Source organism: Canis lupus, chromosome X, assembly GCF_048164855.1.
Source record: "Canis lupus baileyi chromosome X, mCanLup2.hap1, whole genome shotgun sequence".
Classification (NCBI taxonomy): Eukaryota; Metazoa; Chordata; class Mammalia; order Carnivora; family Canidae; genus Canis; species Canis lupus.
Window position 1 is genome coordinate 17,648,865 of NC_132876.1, and position 16,164 is coordinate 17,665,028.

Below are 16,164 nucleotides of genomic sequence, written 5' to 3' on the forward strand. Positions count from 1 at the left end.
TTTGGATTTATTCTGTAGGCAACTAGTAGCCATGGAAAGTTTTAAAGCGTGTGGTCTGAGGGCACAGCTCTCATCCAAAAGCACTAAGCACTTATAATAGTAGGTCCTGAGAGCAGATCAAAGACAACAGTGCAAAGGCCAGGGTTCCATTAGAAGCTCTGGTGGCTGGGAATTATTCTAAAGCTTTAATTGCTCAGAGCCTTTTTGCTAAGCTCCACTCTGTTACACTTGGCTGGTTAAGAGCTGTCAAATCTATTCCCTGAGCTATAGAGTGAACCAGGATTTTCTCAGAAGTTGGGGTTTATTCAAAAAATTGTATTATAAGCTTTCTTGGAGAAAAGTTTTACATCGTTTTTAAATTAAAAAAGAAATTAATGTCATTTCCTGATTCCAAAAGTTTCTAACATTATGGAACTATGTGAGTGTTAGAGAAAGTGAAAGTGTCCCATAGTCCCAGCCGTCGAAAGCTAACTACTGTGAAGTTGGTACCTATTCCTCCAGACATTTTTTTCTTGCATGTGTAATAACATTTATTAGGAAAAAACAAATTTTAGACAAACTGTTCATTTTATTTTTTAACTTTCCCTCTTCACTGATTTATATAGCATGGACATTTTCCCATACCATGGGAAAACATATATATATACCATCTATACAAATACCATATATCTAATTTTTTAAAAATAGTTCACCATTGAGTGCCTGGGTGGCTCAGTTGGTTAAGTATCAGGCTCTTGATTTCAGCTCAGGTCATGGTCTCAGGGTCATGAGATGGAGCCCAGATTTGGGCTCCGCATTGCACTTGGGTCTACTTGAGATTCTCTCTCTCCCTCTCCCTATGCCACTCTCCCACTCTCTCTGTCTTAAATAAATAAATAAATAAATAAATAAATAAATAAATAAATATTTTAAAAATAAAAATAATGCACCATTGTACATTTTCTCAGTTTTTTGTATGAATAGATATTTGGGTTATTTTCATGTTTCCTGTTATAAACAACTTGGCAATAAATATCCTTGCACATAAATCTTTGTAAATTTGTGGCAAATTTCTTATCACATTTGCTCTAAATTTTTAGCACTGAAAACATTGGATCATTGGGTCTGAAAAGTTATCTTTTAATACATGCTAACCAATTGCCTTTTGAAAGTGTTATGTCAACTTTCACTTTCAGCCAGAGGGTGCTGGTTTGTCCACATCCTTTTCAATACTATCAAAGTCTTAAACCTTTCCCACTATGGTGGACAAAAAAGATATCTTATTGTTCCAATACTCAATATATGCCAAACATCCCTATTTAGGAAGGTGAATTAGGAAATATAACTATTTAGGGCAATTTAGGCCTCTATCATTCTTGTGTATAACCTGCAAATATCTTCAGAAAGTTCTTAAAGGCCTTTCTCAAGGCCTGGCATGCCAGATGCCTGCTCTGGGAACATGCACTGAGGCATATATCTGGTATATTTTACTTTATAGAGTTTGTAGATAAGAAATACAGATCTTAATGGATAATAGGCATGATTCAGGGTGCACACTAACCCAGTCCGAGGAAATAGCTAAATCAGCCATCAAAAGACACAGATGAAGAAACTTTTTATCAGATAACAATGACCTACAGAGCGTAGCCAGTCTACGGTGAGTCTGACACTTAGCCACTTGTTTCCTTTACACCACGAACAAATTACATTTTCCAAACGGTGACAACAGCGTCGCTAATATTGTGCCTCAAGCAGTATAATCACTTTGCCAGATGATTTAACATTGTTGGCTCAAACCCAGGAACAGATGATGGCATAATTTCCAGTCAGGAAAAACAACAACTGTAACAAAACCATTAAAGCCCAAACATTTGGGTACTTGGTTCTCCAGACACAATAACCACAAACCCACTTAGAACACAATACTCAAGTAGTATCTGCTTAGGAGAAGTCGAGCGCTCACCCAGCTCGTGTTCCTCTAACTGGCCCTCTTCTCCTTTGAGCACATCAGAAGAGTTCACCTCCCCATACCCCTTGGCTGCTGGGAAGGGCCAGGTGACTCATTCTGGCCACTGAATTGTGAGATGAAGTGACAGATTTTGTGACTAGGGCACAGAATTGCTTGTGAGAGACCCTGAACTTCCTCTCTGCCCTCCCATAGTGATTGCGGAAGCACACGTGGAGGTGTGGGTGCCACCAAATCAAAGTGGCAGCAATTCCTGAGTCACCACATGGAGGAAATCCGCCCCAACATGTCACCTGGACCTGCAGCAGACTTTGTGAGAGCAAGAAATTAAATTCTACTGTAGTCAGCCACTGAGATTTTCTCATTGTTACTGTAGCATGACTGATATTTATCCCTGGTCCAAAATGAATCCATTAAATGGCCTCACAGGTAGAGAGGCAAAAGGGTCCAGTAAGAACCACTCACAAGCACTTTTTACATGCCCAGGACAGTGCTTGGTGTATGTGCAATGCAAAATGCCTGAAACGTATTCACACTCCCGGGATCTCTGTTGTCTTTGATTCCCTGCTTCCCTGGTGCATTCCTATAACACTTTCACCTCCCTGTTCTCAGTCCTTCAGCAGGACTGAATTTCAGGCAGTTCTGTGCACAGGTTAGGATCCCTCTCCAGGATTTTTTCAATGCTGCTCTTTGGACTGGAGATATCACTTGTCTTCTCCAGCTCGTGGCCTGGCTAGCTCTTACTCATCCTCCATGTCTCGGGATTATGACACCACTTCTTGAGTCCTTTCCTGCTGTCTCGAATCTGGATTTGGTGTCTCTCTTTTGGGCTCTGGAGGCTCCTTGGGCCTCCTTCACCATATTACTTAGCATGCTTGCCTTTTCATCTGTCTGTCACTTCCACCAGGTGGCGAGGGACTGTCTTGCTTACTTTTGGGATCTAGGACCTCATGGAGATCCTGGCACAGAGTAGGTCTGAAATACATTTTCGAATGAAACAAATACAGTTTGTCATTGTAGTACGACAATCTGTGAATGAATGAGCTTGCTAGGTTCATGGGGCATCAAGGGGACAGGCCTGACCAGAGTAGACATATGTTAGGAGTTGCAGAAAATAAGGATGTGGAGGCGGCTTTGGTAAGGTCAATGGGGGAGGGTCTTGATAGCCTAACAGATAAGTTAGACATTCTGCTATTGGAAATCCGGGGAGCCACTGAAAAGTTAAGCCCAGGGGAGTGAGTGTCATGTGTGATGTTGAAGGGCCATTACTCTGGTATCCGATAGGAGTCACTGTGATTATCCAGGTGAGCCAGTGATCATTCATTCAGGCAGGAAAATATGACAACCTGAGCTAAGTTGGCAGTGGTGAGACTGGACAAGAATAGATAGTGATAGATAATTTTAAGTCATCATTCACAGAAGCCTGGTAAAATCACCTCATAATGCCTTCTCTGATCATTACAGTCTCAAATCCAGAGGAAATCAAGGTAAAATTCACATCAGAGTAGCTTTAATGAAATAAGGAGTCATAGAGCAGGGTGATTGAGTGGCCACCAGGGAAGCTAGTACCTCATTACATTCCAGTCTCAGTTTATGAGCCTCATGGAACTTTTATTTTTCTTTTCTTTTCTTTTAATACATAGAGAGAGAGAGCGAGAGAGCGAGAAAGAGAGAGAGAGAGAGAGAGGTAGAGACATAGGCAGAGGGAGAAGCAGACTCCATGCAGGGAGCCTGATGTGGGACTCGATCCCAGGACTCCAGGATCACGCCCTGGGCTGAAGGCAGCCGCTCAACCGCTGAGCCACCCAGGAGTCTCTGGAACTTTTATTTCTCTATGTCAGGGACTGATTCTCTCTCTCAGCACGCGCCTTACAGGAGTTCCAGCACATGGGGCTCCCAGAGCCACCTCCACAATTTGCCTTAAGGTAGGGATGATTTTGCTGACTTGACCCAACCCAAGGTGTGTGTGTGTGTGTGTGTGTGTGTGTGTGTGTGTGTGTGTGTAATAGCTCTCTCACAGCAAAAGTATCTACAAATGCAAGGCTGTTATAGCTAGAGTCCTTCATTTAATAGCTCTCCTGAGCTGAATTATTGCTTAATACACATATGTGTGCATGCATGCAAGATACATACATGCATGCGCATACATATGTGTATCCCTAAATAGGAAGGGTGGATAAATTTAATGAGTTAGTTTAAATTAGAGGAATTTGCCATACAATATAGAAATTGAGAAATTCTGATTTCTCTGCATACATTAGTGACAAGGAATCCTAGTACAATGACATTCAAAATAAGCTGAGAAGAGGTATCCAGAATGGACACATAAACATTAATAGGAATATAAAACAGCATAGTCAATTGACATGCAGATGTAATTTTTTCATTCGATATTGCATGGAGCTCATTAGGGTACAGAGTTTAAGAGAACAGACCACAGGGGCACCTGTGTGGCTCAGTCCATTAAGCATCAGACTCTTTATTTTAGCTCAGGTCATGATCTCAGGGTCCTGAGATGGAGCCCCACTTCAGACTCCATGCTGGGCATGAAACTTGCTTGAGATTCTCTCTCCCTCTCTCCTCTGCCCTTCCCCCTGCTTACTCTCTCTGTCTCTCTCAGAAAAAAAAATACTTTAAAAAGATAACACTGTAGTTGGTCAGACATGGTTCCCACCACCAATCACTAGCTGTGCGCCCTTTAACCAATGTGCATGTTAGTTTCGGGGTGTCTGGGTGGCTCAGTAGGTTAAGCATCTGACTCTTGATTTTAGCTCAGGTCATGATCTCAGGGTCATGAGATTGAGCCACCCAATCCCCCTGCCAGGATCAGGCTCTGCACTCAGCAGGGAGTCTGCTGGAGATTCTCTCTCCCTCCGCCCCTCCCCAGCTCACTTTTCATCTGTCTGTCACTTCCACCAGGTGGCGAGGGACTCTCTCTCTCTCTCTCTCTCTTACTCTCTGAAGTAAATAAATAAACCTTTTTAAAAAATATGCACCTCAGCTTCCTCAGCTGCCAAATGGGGTAATAATAATACTAATTCCATAGGCTTTTCAGGAGTTAAGATGGTGGAGGAGTAGGGAGACCATTAGGTTTTTAATGAAGATTGATATCATAGATATAAACAGGCTGATATACAATAATGCTAACGTAAGAGCTATTATTCTTTGTAAATGTGAGGTCCTATGCCCTTTATTAGTCATTATATTTTCTCAATTGGCCAGATGGCAGACCATCAGAGAGGAGCCAAAGGAAATGATAAAGGCAAGAAGCCAGAGAGGAGAAGAGTCTCCACTGAGGCATGGATGACCAAGAGCCTTCCTCACATTCATCTGTGTCTGGGGGATTTTGATAATAATTGATTGCTACTGGATGACTGTGATAACAAGTGTACTTTGAAAAACCTATCCATGTTATTAACTAGGGACTGGAATGTGGAATTATATTCAATAGGCTTTTCTCTCTTGATTGTTCTAGCTCAAGACTTGGAATACCTGGGCTGCCATTCAAAGAGCCATTCATTCATTAATTTTAATATATATATTTTTTATTGAAGTTCAATTTGCCAACATATAGGACCCACTGCTCATCCCATCAAGTGCCCCCCTCAGTGCCCGTCACCCAGTGACCCCATCACCCCGCCCACCTCCCCTTCCACTACCCCTTGTTCGTTTCCCAGAGTTAGGAGTCTCTCATGTTTTGTCACCCTTTCTGATTTTTCCCACTCATGTTCTCTCTTTTCCTCTGTAATCCTTTTCACTATTTTTAATATTCCCCGATAGAGTGAAACCATATAACGATTGTCCTTTCCGATTGACTTACTTAATTCGGCAGAATAACCTCCAGTTCCATCCACGTCGAAACAAATGGTGGGTATTCATCGTTTCTGATGGCAGAGTAATATTCCATTGTATATATAGACCACATCTTCTTTAATCATTCATCTTTCAATAGACACCAAGGATCCTTCCACAGTTTGCTATTCTGGACATTGCTGCTCTAAACATTGGGGTGCAGGTGTCTTGGTTTTTCATGCATCTGTATCTTTGGATAAATACCCAGTAGTGCAATCGCTGGGTCATAGGGTAGTTCTATTTTTAACTCTTTGAGGAACCTCCACATAGTTTTCCAGAATGGCTGTACAGGTTCACACTCCCACCAACAGTGCAAAAGGGTTCCCCTTTCTCCACATCCTCTCCAACATTTGTTGTTTCCTATTTTGTTAATTTTCACCATTCTCACTGGTGTGAGGTGGTATCTCATTGTGGTTTTGATTTGTATTTCCCTGATGGCAAATGATTGCAAGCATTTTCTCATGTACTTGTTGGCCATGTGTATGTCCTTCTTTGGTGACATGTCTGTTCATGACTTTTGCCCATTTCATGATTGGATTGTTTGTTTCTTTGCTGTTGATCTTTAATAAGTTCTTTATAGATCTTGGACACTAGACCTTTATCTGATATGTTATTTCCAAATATCTTCTCCCATTCTATAAGTTGTCCTTTAGTTGTGTTGACTGTTTCTTTTGTTGCTGTTGTTTTGTTTTGTTTTTGCTGTGCAGGAGCTTTTTATCTTGATTAAGTCCCAATAGTTCATTTTTGCTTTTGTTTCCCTTGACTTCATAGATGTATCTTGCAAGAAGTTGAAGATACACCCATTCAAAATCTTGGGATACAGCAAAAGCAGTCCTAAGAGGGAAATACATAACAATACAAGCCTCACTAAAAAAATTTTGAAAAACCTCAAATACACAAGCTAACCTCATACCTAAAGGAACTGGAGAAAGAACAGCAAGCAAAACCTACACCAAGCAGGAAAGAGAGTAACGATTCCAGCATAATTCAATGAAATAGAGACCAGAAGAACTGTAGAACAGATCAATAAAACCAGGATTTGGTTCTTTGAAAGAATTAATAAGATAGATAAACCATTAGCCAGCCTTATTCAAAAGAAAAAAGTACTCAAATTAATAAAATCATGAATGAAAGAGGAGAGATCACAACCAATACCAAGGAAATATGAATGATTTTAAAAACATATTATGAGCAGCTATATGCCAATAAATTAAGAAATCTAGAAGAGGGATCCCTGGGTGGCGCAGCGGTTTGGCGCCTGCCTTTGGCCCAGGGCGCGATCCTGGAGACCCGGGATCGAATCCCATGTCGGGCTCCCGGTGCATGGAGCCTGCTTCTCCCTCTGCCTGTGTCTCTGCCTCATTCTCTCTCTCTCTGTGACTATCACAAATAAATAAAAATTAAAAAAAAAAAAAAAAGAAATCTAGAAGAAATGGATGCATTTCTGGAAAACCACAAATTACCAAAACTGGAACAGGAATAAATAGAAAACATGAACAGGCCAATAACCAGCGAGGACATTGAAGCAGTCATCAAAAATCTCCCAAAACACAAAAGTCCAGGGCCAGATGGCTTCCCAGGGAATTCTGTCAAACATTTACAGAAGAAACAATACCTATTCTACTAAAGCTGTTCCCAAAGATAGAATGGGATGGAATACTTCCAAACTTGTTCTATGAGGCCAGCATCACCTTAATTCCAAATCCAGACAAAGACCCCACCAAAAAGGAGAATTATAGACCAATATTCCTGATGAACACAGATGCAAAATTCTCAACAAGATATTAGCCAATAGGATCCAACAGTACATTAAGAAGATTATTCACCATGACCAAGTAGGATTTATCCCTTGGATGCAAGGCTGGTTCAACACTCATAAAACAATCGTGATAGATCACATCAGCAAGAAAAAAACAAGAAGCATATGATCCTCTTAATAGATGCAGAGAAAGCATTTGACAAAATACAGCATCCATTCCTTATCAAAACTCTTCAGAGTGTAAGGATAGAGGGAACATTCCTCAGCATCTTAAAAGCTATCTATGAAAAGCCCACAGTAAATAACATTCTCAATGGAGAAACACTGAGAGCATTTCCCCTAAGATCAGGAACACGACAGGAATGTCCTCTCTCACCACTGCTATTCAACATAGTACTAGAAGTCCTAGCCTCAGCAATCAGGCAACGAAAAGAAATAAAAGGCATTCAAATTGGCAAAGAACAAGTCAAACTCTCTCTCTTCGCAGATGACATGATACTGTACTTAGAAAACCCAAAAGACTCCACCCCAAGATTGCTAGAACTCATACAGCAATTCAGCAATGTGGCAGGATACCCAATGCCCAGAAATCAGTGGCATTTCTATACACTAACAATGAAACTGAAGAAAGAGAAATTAAGGAGTCAATCCCATTTACAATTGCACCCAAAAGCATAAGATACCTAGGAATAAACCTAACCAAAGAGGTAAAGGATCCATACCCTAAAAACTACAGAACACTTCTGAAAGAAATTGAGGAAGACACAAAGAGATGGAAAAACAGTCCATGCTCATGGATTGGAAGAATTAAGATTGTGAAAATATCTATGCTATCCAGGGCAATTTACACATTCAATGCAATACCTATCAAAATACCATGGACTTTCTTCAAAGAGTTGTAACAAATCATCCTAAGATTTGTGTGGAATCATAAAAGACCCTGAATAGCCAGGGGAATATTGAAAAAGAAAACCAAAGCTGGGGGCATCAAAATGCCGGATTTCAAGTTGTACTACAAAGTTGTGATCATTATCAAGACAGTGTGGTACTGGCACAAAAACAGATACCTAACTCAATGGAACAGAATAGAGAACCCAGAAATGAGCCCTTAAGTCTATGGCCAACTAATATTCAACAGAGGAGGAAAGACTATCCACTGGAAAAAGGACAGTCTCTTCAATAAATGGTGCTGGAAAAATTGGACAGCCACGTGCAAAAGAATGAAACTAGATCATTCTCTTACAGCACACACAAAGATAAACTCAAAATGGATGAAAGATCTAAATGTGAGACAAGAATCAATCAAAATCCTAGAGGAAAAAAATTCTAGAGGAGAACACAGGCAACACCCTTTTTGAAGAGTCATTTTTATTTGATTGTTGTCTTAAGGGTATGGACTCTGAAACCAACCTGAACTCAAATACTGGGGGTACCATTTGATAGCTATGTTGTCTTAGGTGGTTTATTTAACCTATCTGTGCCTTGATTTCCTCATCTGTAAAATAGCCACAATAATAGTACCTCCCTCATAGGATTGTTCTTAGGATTAAGTGAGATATTCCCCCATGCTACCCTGTATCATTATCTATTGGCCAGTACAGTCTCTCCAACTAATTTATAGCATGTATCATTGAGGCCAGGACTGTCTTAGTCATCTTTGGAGCCAATGTCCAAAAGGTATTTCTTGTTAATTATGAGGAAACCTAAAATACAGTTTTTCCTTAATATATCAATATTGAAAGACAGATCCCTGCAACTGACATGAGGTCGGTTTGAGTTGACACTTTCTATTTAAACTGAAAGTAGGTCAATGAAATGGGTCACCTGCTACCTTAGCTTTATAAAACAAAACTAGATACTTCTCTTACGGTAATGACTGTCTTCACTGCAACTTACAACCCAATGTACGGCATGAAGTTTTGGCTTCATTTTGAAGCAATTCCAAAAGGTCAAAGTGTTTTTAGCAAAGTAAAGGATTTCTGCTGTGGTTTTGGTAATCTAGGAGTTTTATGTTTGCTTCCTAAAGAAAGTGTGTTGTTCTGGAGAGCATGTAATTGGCTACAGATGGATCTATCCTGATTTGTTGCCTAGTGACAGCCAAAGGAAGTCACCCTATGGTGAACCGCAAGTCTGCTTGCCATTACAGTTTCACACAAAATGCCCTCGTAGCGATGTTTGGTGAAAGCAATGCTTTTTCATTTGATCTCAAAATGGTTACCTTGGGGAGGTCCTACATTCTGAACCCCTGGTTTGCTCTGGGGTACCCTGGGACCACCAGTGAGACTTGGGATGACATAGGAGAGAGTCCAGGGAAGCTTCCTAGTTACTCAGCATCAGCCCCTACAAATCTTAGTCTTTCAGAAATTCCAGGGGAACTGAGCATTCTGTAGGCCCCCTCAAGATTACCTAACTGCCTCAGGGGTCTGGACCCAATTAGAATCTACTCTTTAATCAACTCCTATCTTTCAAGCTCTTTGACTCCCTTACTCTCCACATCCGTAGTATTAGTTACCTAGGGCTTCTGTAACAAGCACCACAAACTGGGTGGCTTAAAATAACAGGAATTTATTGCCTCACAGTTCTGGAAGCTAGAAGTCTGAAATTAAAGTGTTAGCAAGGTCATGCTCCCCCTGAAATCTCTAAGAAATTCCTTCCTTGCCTCTTAGTAGCTTCCAATGGGTTGCCAGCAGTCTTTGGTGTTCCTTGGATTATAGATGCATCACTACAATTCTCTGTCTTCACATGGTGTTCTTCCTGGGTTACTATGTTGTTTTGCCTCTATACATGTCTGTCTCTGTCAAATTACCCCCATTTTATAAGGACATATATAAAGTCATCTTAGTGTCCACACTAATGACCTCATTTTAACTTAATTACCTCTGTAAAGATCCTGTTTCCAAATATTCACATTCTGAATCCCCAGAGATTAGGACTTTATCATCTCTTTTTTTAGAGGGGACACAATTCAGCCCATAACACAGTGTTGGTTGTTGTTTGGGTTTGTTTGTGTCAGTTTTGGATTTTGCTTTTGTTTTTTTGTTTGTTTTTACTTTCACCAGATTTTAGTCTCCTAATTCTTCCATGATCTCCTACTCAATTAACCCCTTTCTGTCTTCAATTCTTTCCCAACCCACACTAGACACATAGTACATTGTTTGATGACTATCCTATCCTCCTTATATTTCCATTCCATTTCTCTAGAACTCTGAACATTGGATCAATCCAACTACCTTAGCCATCTTTCTGCCTCCTTATCTAGGGCTGCTGAGCACTGCAAGAGAAAATCCTGTAACCACATGGATGGGTGGACTACAAATTCATGGTCTCCAACCTGTCAGTCCTTGATGCCATCCAGCAATCCTTGTCTGTATCCCAAGTCAGCAGACTCAGTCTCTCTGGGTAGGTTCTGTTAGAGTTCTCCAGAGAAACATAACCAATAGGATATATCTCTATCTATCCATCCATTGAGAAAGAGTTATTGTAAGAAATTGACTCACATGACTGTGGGGGCTGACAAGCTGGAATTTGACAAGGTCAGCTAGCAGGCTGGAGACCCAGGGAAAATTTGATTTGCAACTTGAGTTCAAAAGCAGTCTCTTGGCAGAAGTCCTTCTTCAGGGGACTCATTCTTTCACTCTTAAGGCCTTTGAATTATGGGGCTCATAATTATGAATTATGGAGGGTAATCTCCTTTACTCAAAGTCTACTAATTTAAATGTTAATTTCATCTGAAAAAAAATCTTCACAGCAACATCTAGATTTGCATTTGACCAAATACCCTGGTATAGTGGCCCAGCCAAGTTGAAACATAAAATTAACCCTTACACTTTTCCATGCCCCCACAAGAACTATTTGAAACCTTCTCCACTTTTAACCCTCAGTTGTAGCAAAAGGACTTCGCTTCCCACTCCTCAGGGAAAATGGATGTTATTGGGCAAGAAGCCCCTCAGCTCTCTACTTTCCTGCCACTAACAACTCACTCACTTCAGCAGCCATCCTTGTCACCTCCCTTCTTGTAACAGTGGAAGACAATTTGCTCCATCTGAGCCCTCTCTGTCCACCTGTGCCCTTGGGTCTTGATCACCACTGCATTTTCAGGACCTATATCATGCAGGGAATATGGCCACCCCTCAAACACTTGTTGACGGACAGATTGAATCCTCTCCTGACCCCTCTCCTCCATTTCCATCTCTTTACCCTCTGTTTTCAATCTCTTCTCCATCCTTTAACATTTTTCACCAGCATTTAAACAAACCCAACTCTTTCCCATTAAAACAACACCCACATAATCAATACCTCAACTCTGGCCCTTTTCTAGACATTGATTGTCTTTTCTTCTTCCTTCTCAATCATGCTTCTCAAAATAATTGTCTATATTTACCATCTCCAAATCTTGCTCTCCTATCCACTCCTCAACTGCAGCAATCTGGCTTTGACCTCTATTACCCAATTGATTTTAGTCTTGACAAAATTCAGTCCTTTTCTTTATGGCATATCTTTAGTATTGAACACTGTTGACCTCTATCCTCCTTCCCTGTGCCCTCAAAATTATCTTTCTGTGACATGGATATGACTGCCTTGATAGAATACAATCTTTCTATTACTTTCTTGCTCAGTTTCTACCCCCCTCTTGTCCTTCAGTCCTATTTACTTGGAAGAACCCCGTCACACTTCTGTTACTGAAAGACCGCATGGTTTTCCCCATGATGTTCATTTTCCTCATCCATAATGAAAAATAAAACCAACTTGTTCAACCATGGGTGTGTTCCTGGTGGTCATTGGTTGAAGGACACTGATGCTTTCAAGCTGCCCAAATATTTGGGGGCATAAGAAGCACTGGCAGACATCAGAAAAGCTAAAATTGAAATATGGAAAAATTTCACTCCTCCACCTTCACCTCACAATCCAACATTACTTGACATCCATTCAACTGAACTTATCGTAAAAACACAATGATTCAATTCTTCTAACATAGACCACTGGAAGAATCCTATACAGAAAATGTTTCTTAGAAGTGGGGTCTGGCAAGGGCCAGTCTGAACAATGTAGAACTGAGTAAATCCAGATCATGTGGATGGCAGAGTAAAGTTTTCTGTCTTGTGTTAGGAAATGGGTGAACCTGGTTATATGGCTTCAAAGTGGTCCCTTTTTTGTAAACTGCATGCCCAGAAAGGCTAGAGCTTTATGAGGCTTCATAGAGAATTGAGATATAGGGTTTTTTTTTTTTTTTGGTTTTTCCTTGTGGCATTCATAAAGGTTCTACAAGGAAGAGACAAATTTTAGATGATGGAGTTGATCCATCTGAAAGTAGACAGAGAAGAAAGTACAGCTTTCCTAATAGGACCCCTGCAGACTACATTCCAAGATGGCTGAATCAGACAACTGTGCAATGTGTATAAGCCTAGTTATCTGTCCAATGTGAAGGTAGGACCAGTTAAGGCAGAAACCTAAGAGGAGCCAAGCCTGATCCTCCCAGCCTCTTCTAAGCACCTCAGGCTGGACATTCCCTGCCTGGGAAAAATACCAGTTATCCCCACAAACCCTCTCCATCCCAATCAATTGTTTTGAATTATCCTAAAGCAGAAACCAAGGAAGGTCATTAAGCTCAGAGCCAGGGGGTTGGATTTAGCAACAAGGATTGAAAAGCCACCTACCCTGAAATCTACTATTTAATAACTGTCCTGTTTAATCATTAGTCTATACAATTGACCAGAAGCAAAGATATTCCCAAACTCCTGAGTTGATAAAGGGATCATCTTGCTGGAGAAACTTCCAGCCTCACAATGAAGGACCTGAGTGCTTACCCCACCACACACGTAGCCTACCATCAGGAAGGAGGCTGCTCCACCCCCAGAAGGGGACTCCTTCCCTGTGCCCTCCTCAGATGTGGACAAGACAAGGGTGGACAAGGTTTATCTTCCTAGAGAGCAGAAACCAGGGGCAGCAGAAATGTGGTCCAAGCAACCCATTCCTTCATTGGAATCGGGAGCCCCTGTCTTCTTCTCTCCAGTAGAATGTGAGATATGTGACACTTTGGGGATCACCATGGGTGATTTCTCCCCTTCTTTTTTTTTAAGATGTACTTATTTACTTTAGAGAAAGAGCGAGAAAGGGAGAGCGTGAGTAGGAAGAAGAGCAGAGGGAGAGGGACAAGCAGTCTCCATACTGAGCACGGAACCGAACCTGGGGTTTGATCCTAGGACCCTGAGCAGAAATCAAGACAGACGCTTAACTGACTGAACTACCAGGCATCCCTCTTCCCTTCCTTTTCGAAATGGACATGATATAACAGGTACTCTGTTATCTTACTCTCATCTTGTTTTGGGACTATTGGGGGTGGGTCATGTTCTCCTTTAAGTGCAGGTGAAATTATGAATTAATAAGTGTCACATGCAGAAATAAACAAAAGGAAATAACATCACCCAGAGGTATTGCACTTGAAGCTTGGTATAAAACAAGGATGAGACTTTTTTTTTTTTTTACTGTGCAACGTTTTATAAGCTGTATACATTTCAACAAAAAAGTTGGGGGCACAGATTTAGATATTTTGAGTTTTGAAAATATTTATTACAAGAAGATTCCCTTTCCCATATTAAAAGGAAAGCATATTACTGGAAATATTCAGAGGATGAAAACTAGGTTAAACCAATTCCCAAGTCCTCATCAAATAAAGTTATCAATAAAGGAAAAGACAGTTTGGAACTTAAAATTAGGGAGGCCTATACACAATTTAGATGGGGAAAGAGAAAAACAGAACAAAGTGAGAATGATTGTTTACACCTTACAGTCTTTAATTAAGCAATAAAACCGTACTATTTAATATATTTCTCCATGAACTTTTTGTGAAATTCAGATCGCAGTGTATCATTTACAAATCTTTTGTCTTTATTCTGATCATCTACACCTTTTGCACAGTTCTAAAACAACATCATCATCCCACCTTCTTTTAACTTTGAAGTTGGCCTGAGGCTGGGATGGACCAGTGAGATTAAGGAGAGGGTTTCCACTCAAAATGTTTTCCATACGTATTCTTTCTTCTTCAGCTTTCTGTTCTTGTTCCTTCCTGGCCTGCTCTTCAGCTGTTTCTTTTTTAATTTTTTCTAGTTCTGCAAGAAGAGCTGCAGTGTCATCATCATCACTCTCCTCTTCAAAATCTTCATCCTCGTCTTCCTCATCTGTTAGAGGATCATCTGCATCAAGGTTGGCAGCAGGAATCTGGTCTAACTGAGGCTTCTTTGACACCAACAAGGAGGTTGTATGTTTTCTTCTTGGACAGTCTCTTTTTTTTTTTTTTTTTTTTTGACACCGACGAGGAGGCTTGTCTCCTTTGAGAAGTGGTTGAGTGCCTTTGGCATAGTGCATGTGATAGTGACACTTTAGGGAGCATTTTTGCAATAAAACAAAAAGAAAGAAGAGAATGTGTGGATGATAGGCAGGTGGTGAGGGCCAGAGAAGTGGGAAGGGGTTGGACTATAGTACATCAGTAGTTGTTGTTTTGAATACTTTGTGCATCATTTTTCCATATTTTGATGAGATTGGTGGCACTGGAATGACGATCTGTACACAATGAATTTTCAATCATTTGGGTTATTTCCTTAGGATAGAGTCTCCAAAATGGAAATCTCTAGGTTAGAGGTTACAAACAATCTCATGGCTCTTACTAAATATTTGAAAACTGCTTCCCAAGAGGATTCAAGCAATTGGAACTCCTACCAGAATATGGGAGACTATTCCTGGATATGTCATCAACCACTTCTGAAGTTTAATGCACCATAAATACATCCTTCAGTTTTGAAGGTATAGGCGAGCCTCTATGGTGATGATCCTCTATGTAGATTGACAAGAATGGTCTCCCATGGAGCACCTGAGAGGCTCAGTCGGTTGAGGGTCTGACTCTTGGTTTCAGTTCAGGTCCTGGTCTCAGGGTCCTGAGATCAAGCCGAGAGTTGGGCTCTGCACTCAGCAGAGAGTCTGCTTGAAGATTGTCTCCCTCTGCTCTCCCTCTGCTCTCTCTCTCTCTCTATGAAATAAATAAATAAACCTTTAAAAAATTGTCTCCCAAAGGATTTTCTTTTTTTTAATATTTTATTTATTTATTTATTTATTTATTTATGAGAGAGAGAGAGAGAGAGGCAGAGACACAGGCAGAGGGAGAAGCAGGCTCCATGTAGGGAGCCCGATGTGGGACTTGATCACAGGACCCCAGGATTACACTCTGGACCTAAGGCAGGTGCCAAACCACTGAGCCACCCAGGGACCCCCTCCCAAAGGTTTTATTTTTGATTCATGTAATAAAGTTGTACCCCCAAACAGGATCTTCTCTCAGTTTCCCTCAGATCCATTCTACTGCCTCCACCAGAGGAATTAACACATTTATTTTTCCTCTTAGGGCAGTGATTTTCTGGCTGCAGCCCTTAGCATGATTCTAATTCCAGCCCTTTCCTCTTGAGCATTTCATTCAATCAGAATCCTCTGAGTTGGCACCTGAGACATCAAAATCAACTCTACTGCAGCATGTCATGAGGCATCTCAGGGCCTCAGGTAGATATACTTTATAGATGATCAGCTTAATTTCATCTTAGCACTAATTGGCTCCTAAGTCATACTT

General features: G+C 40.8%; 1 pseudogene; it reads right to left on the minus strand.

Moving 5' to 3' along the window:
- Positions 1-14,330: 14,330 nt before the first annotated feature.
- LOC140628688 (spliceosome-associated protein CWC15 homolog pseudogene) lies at positions 14,331-14,933 on the minus strand (annotated as a pseudogene).
- Between the last annotated feature and the right edge of the window lie 1,231 nt (positions 14,934-16,164).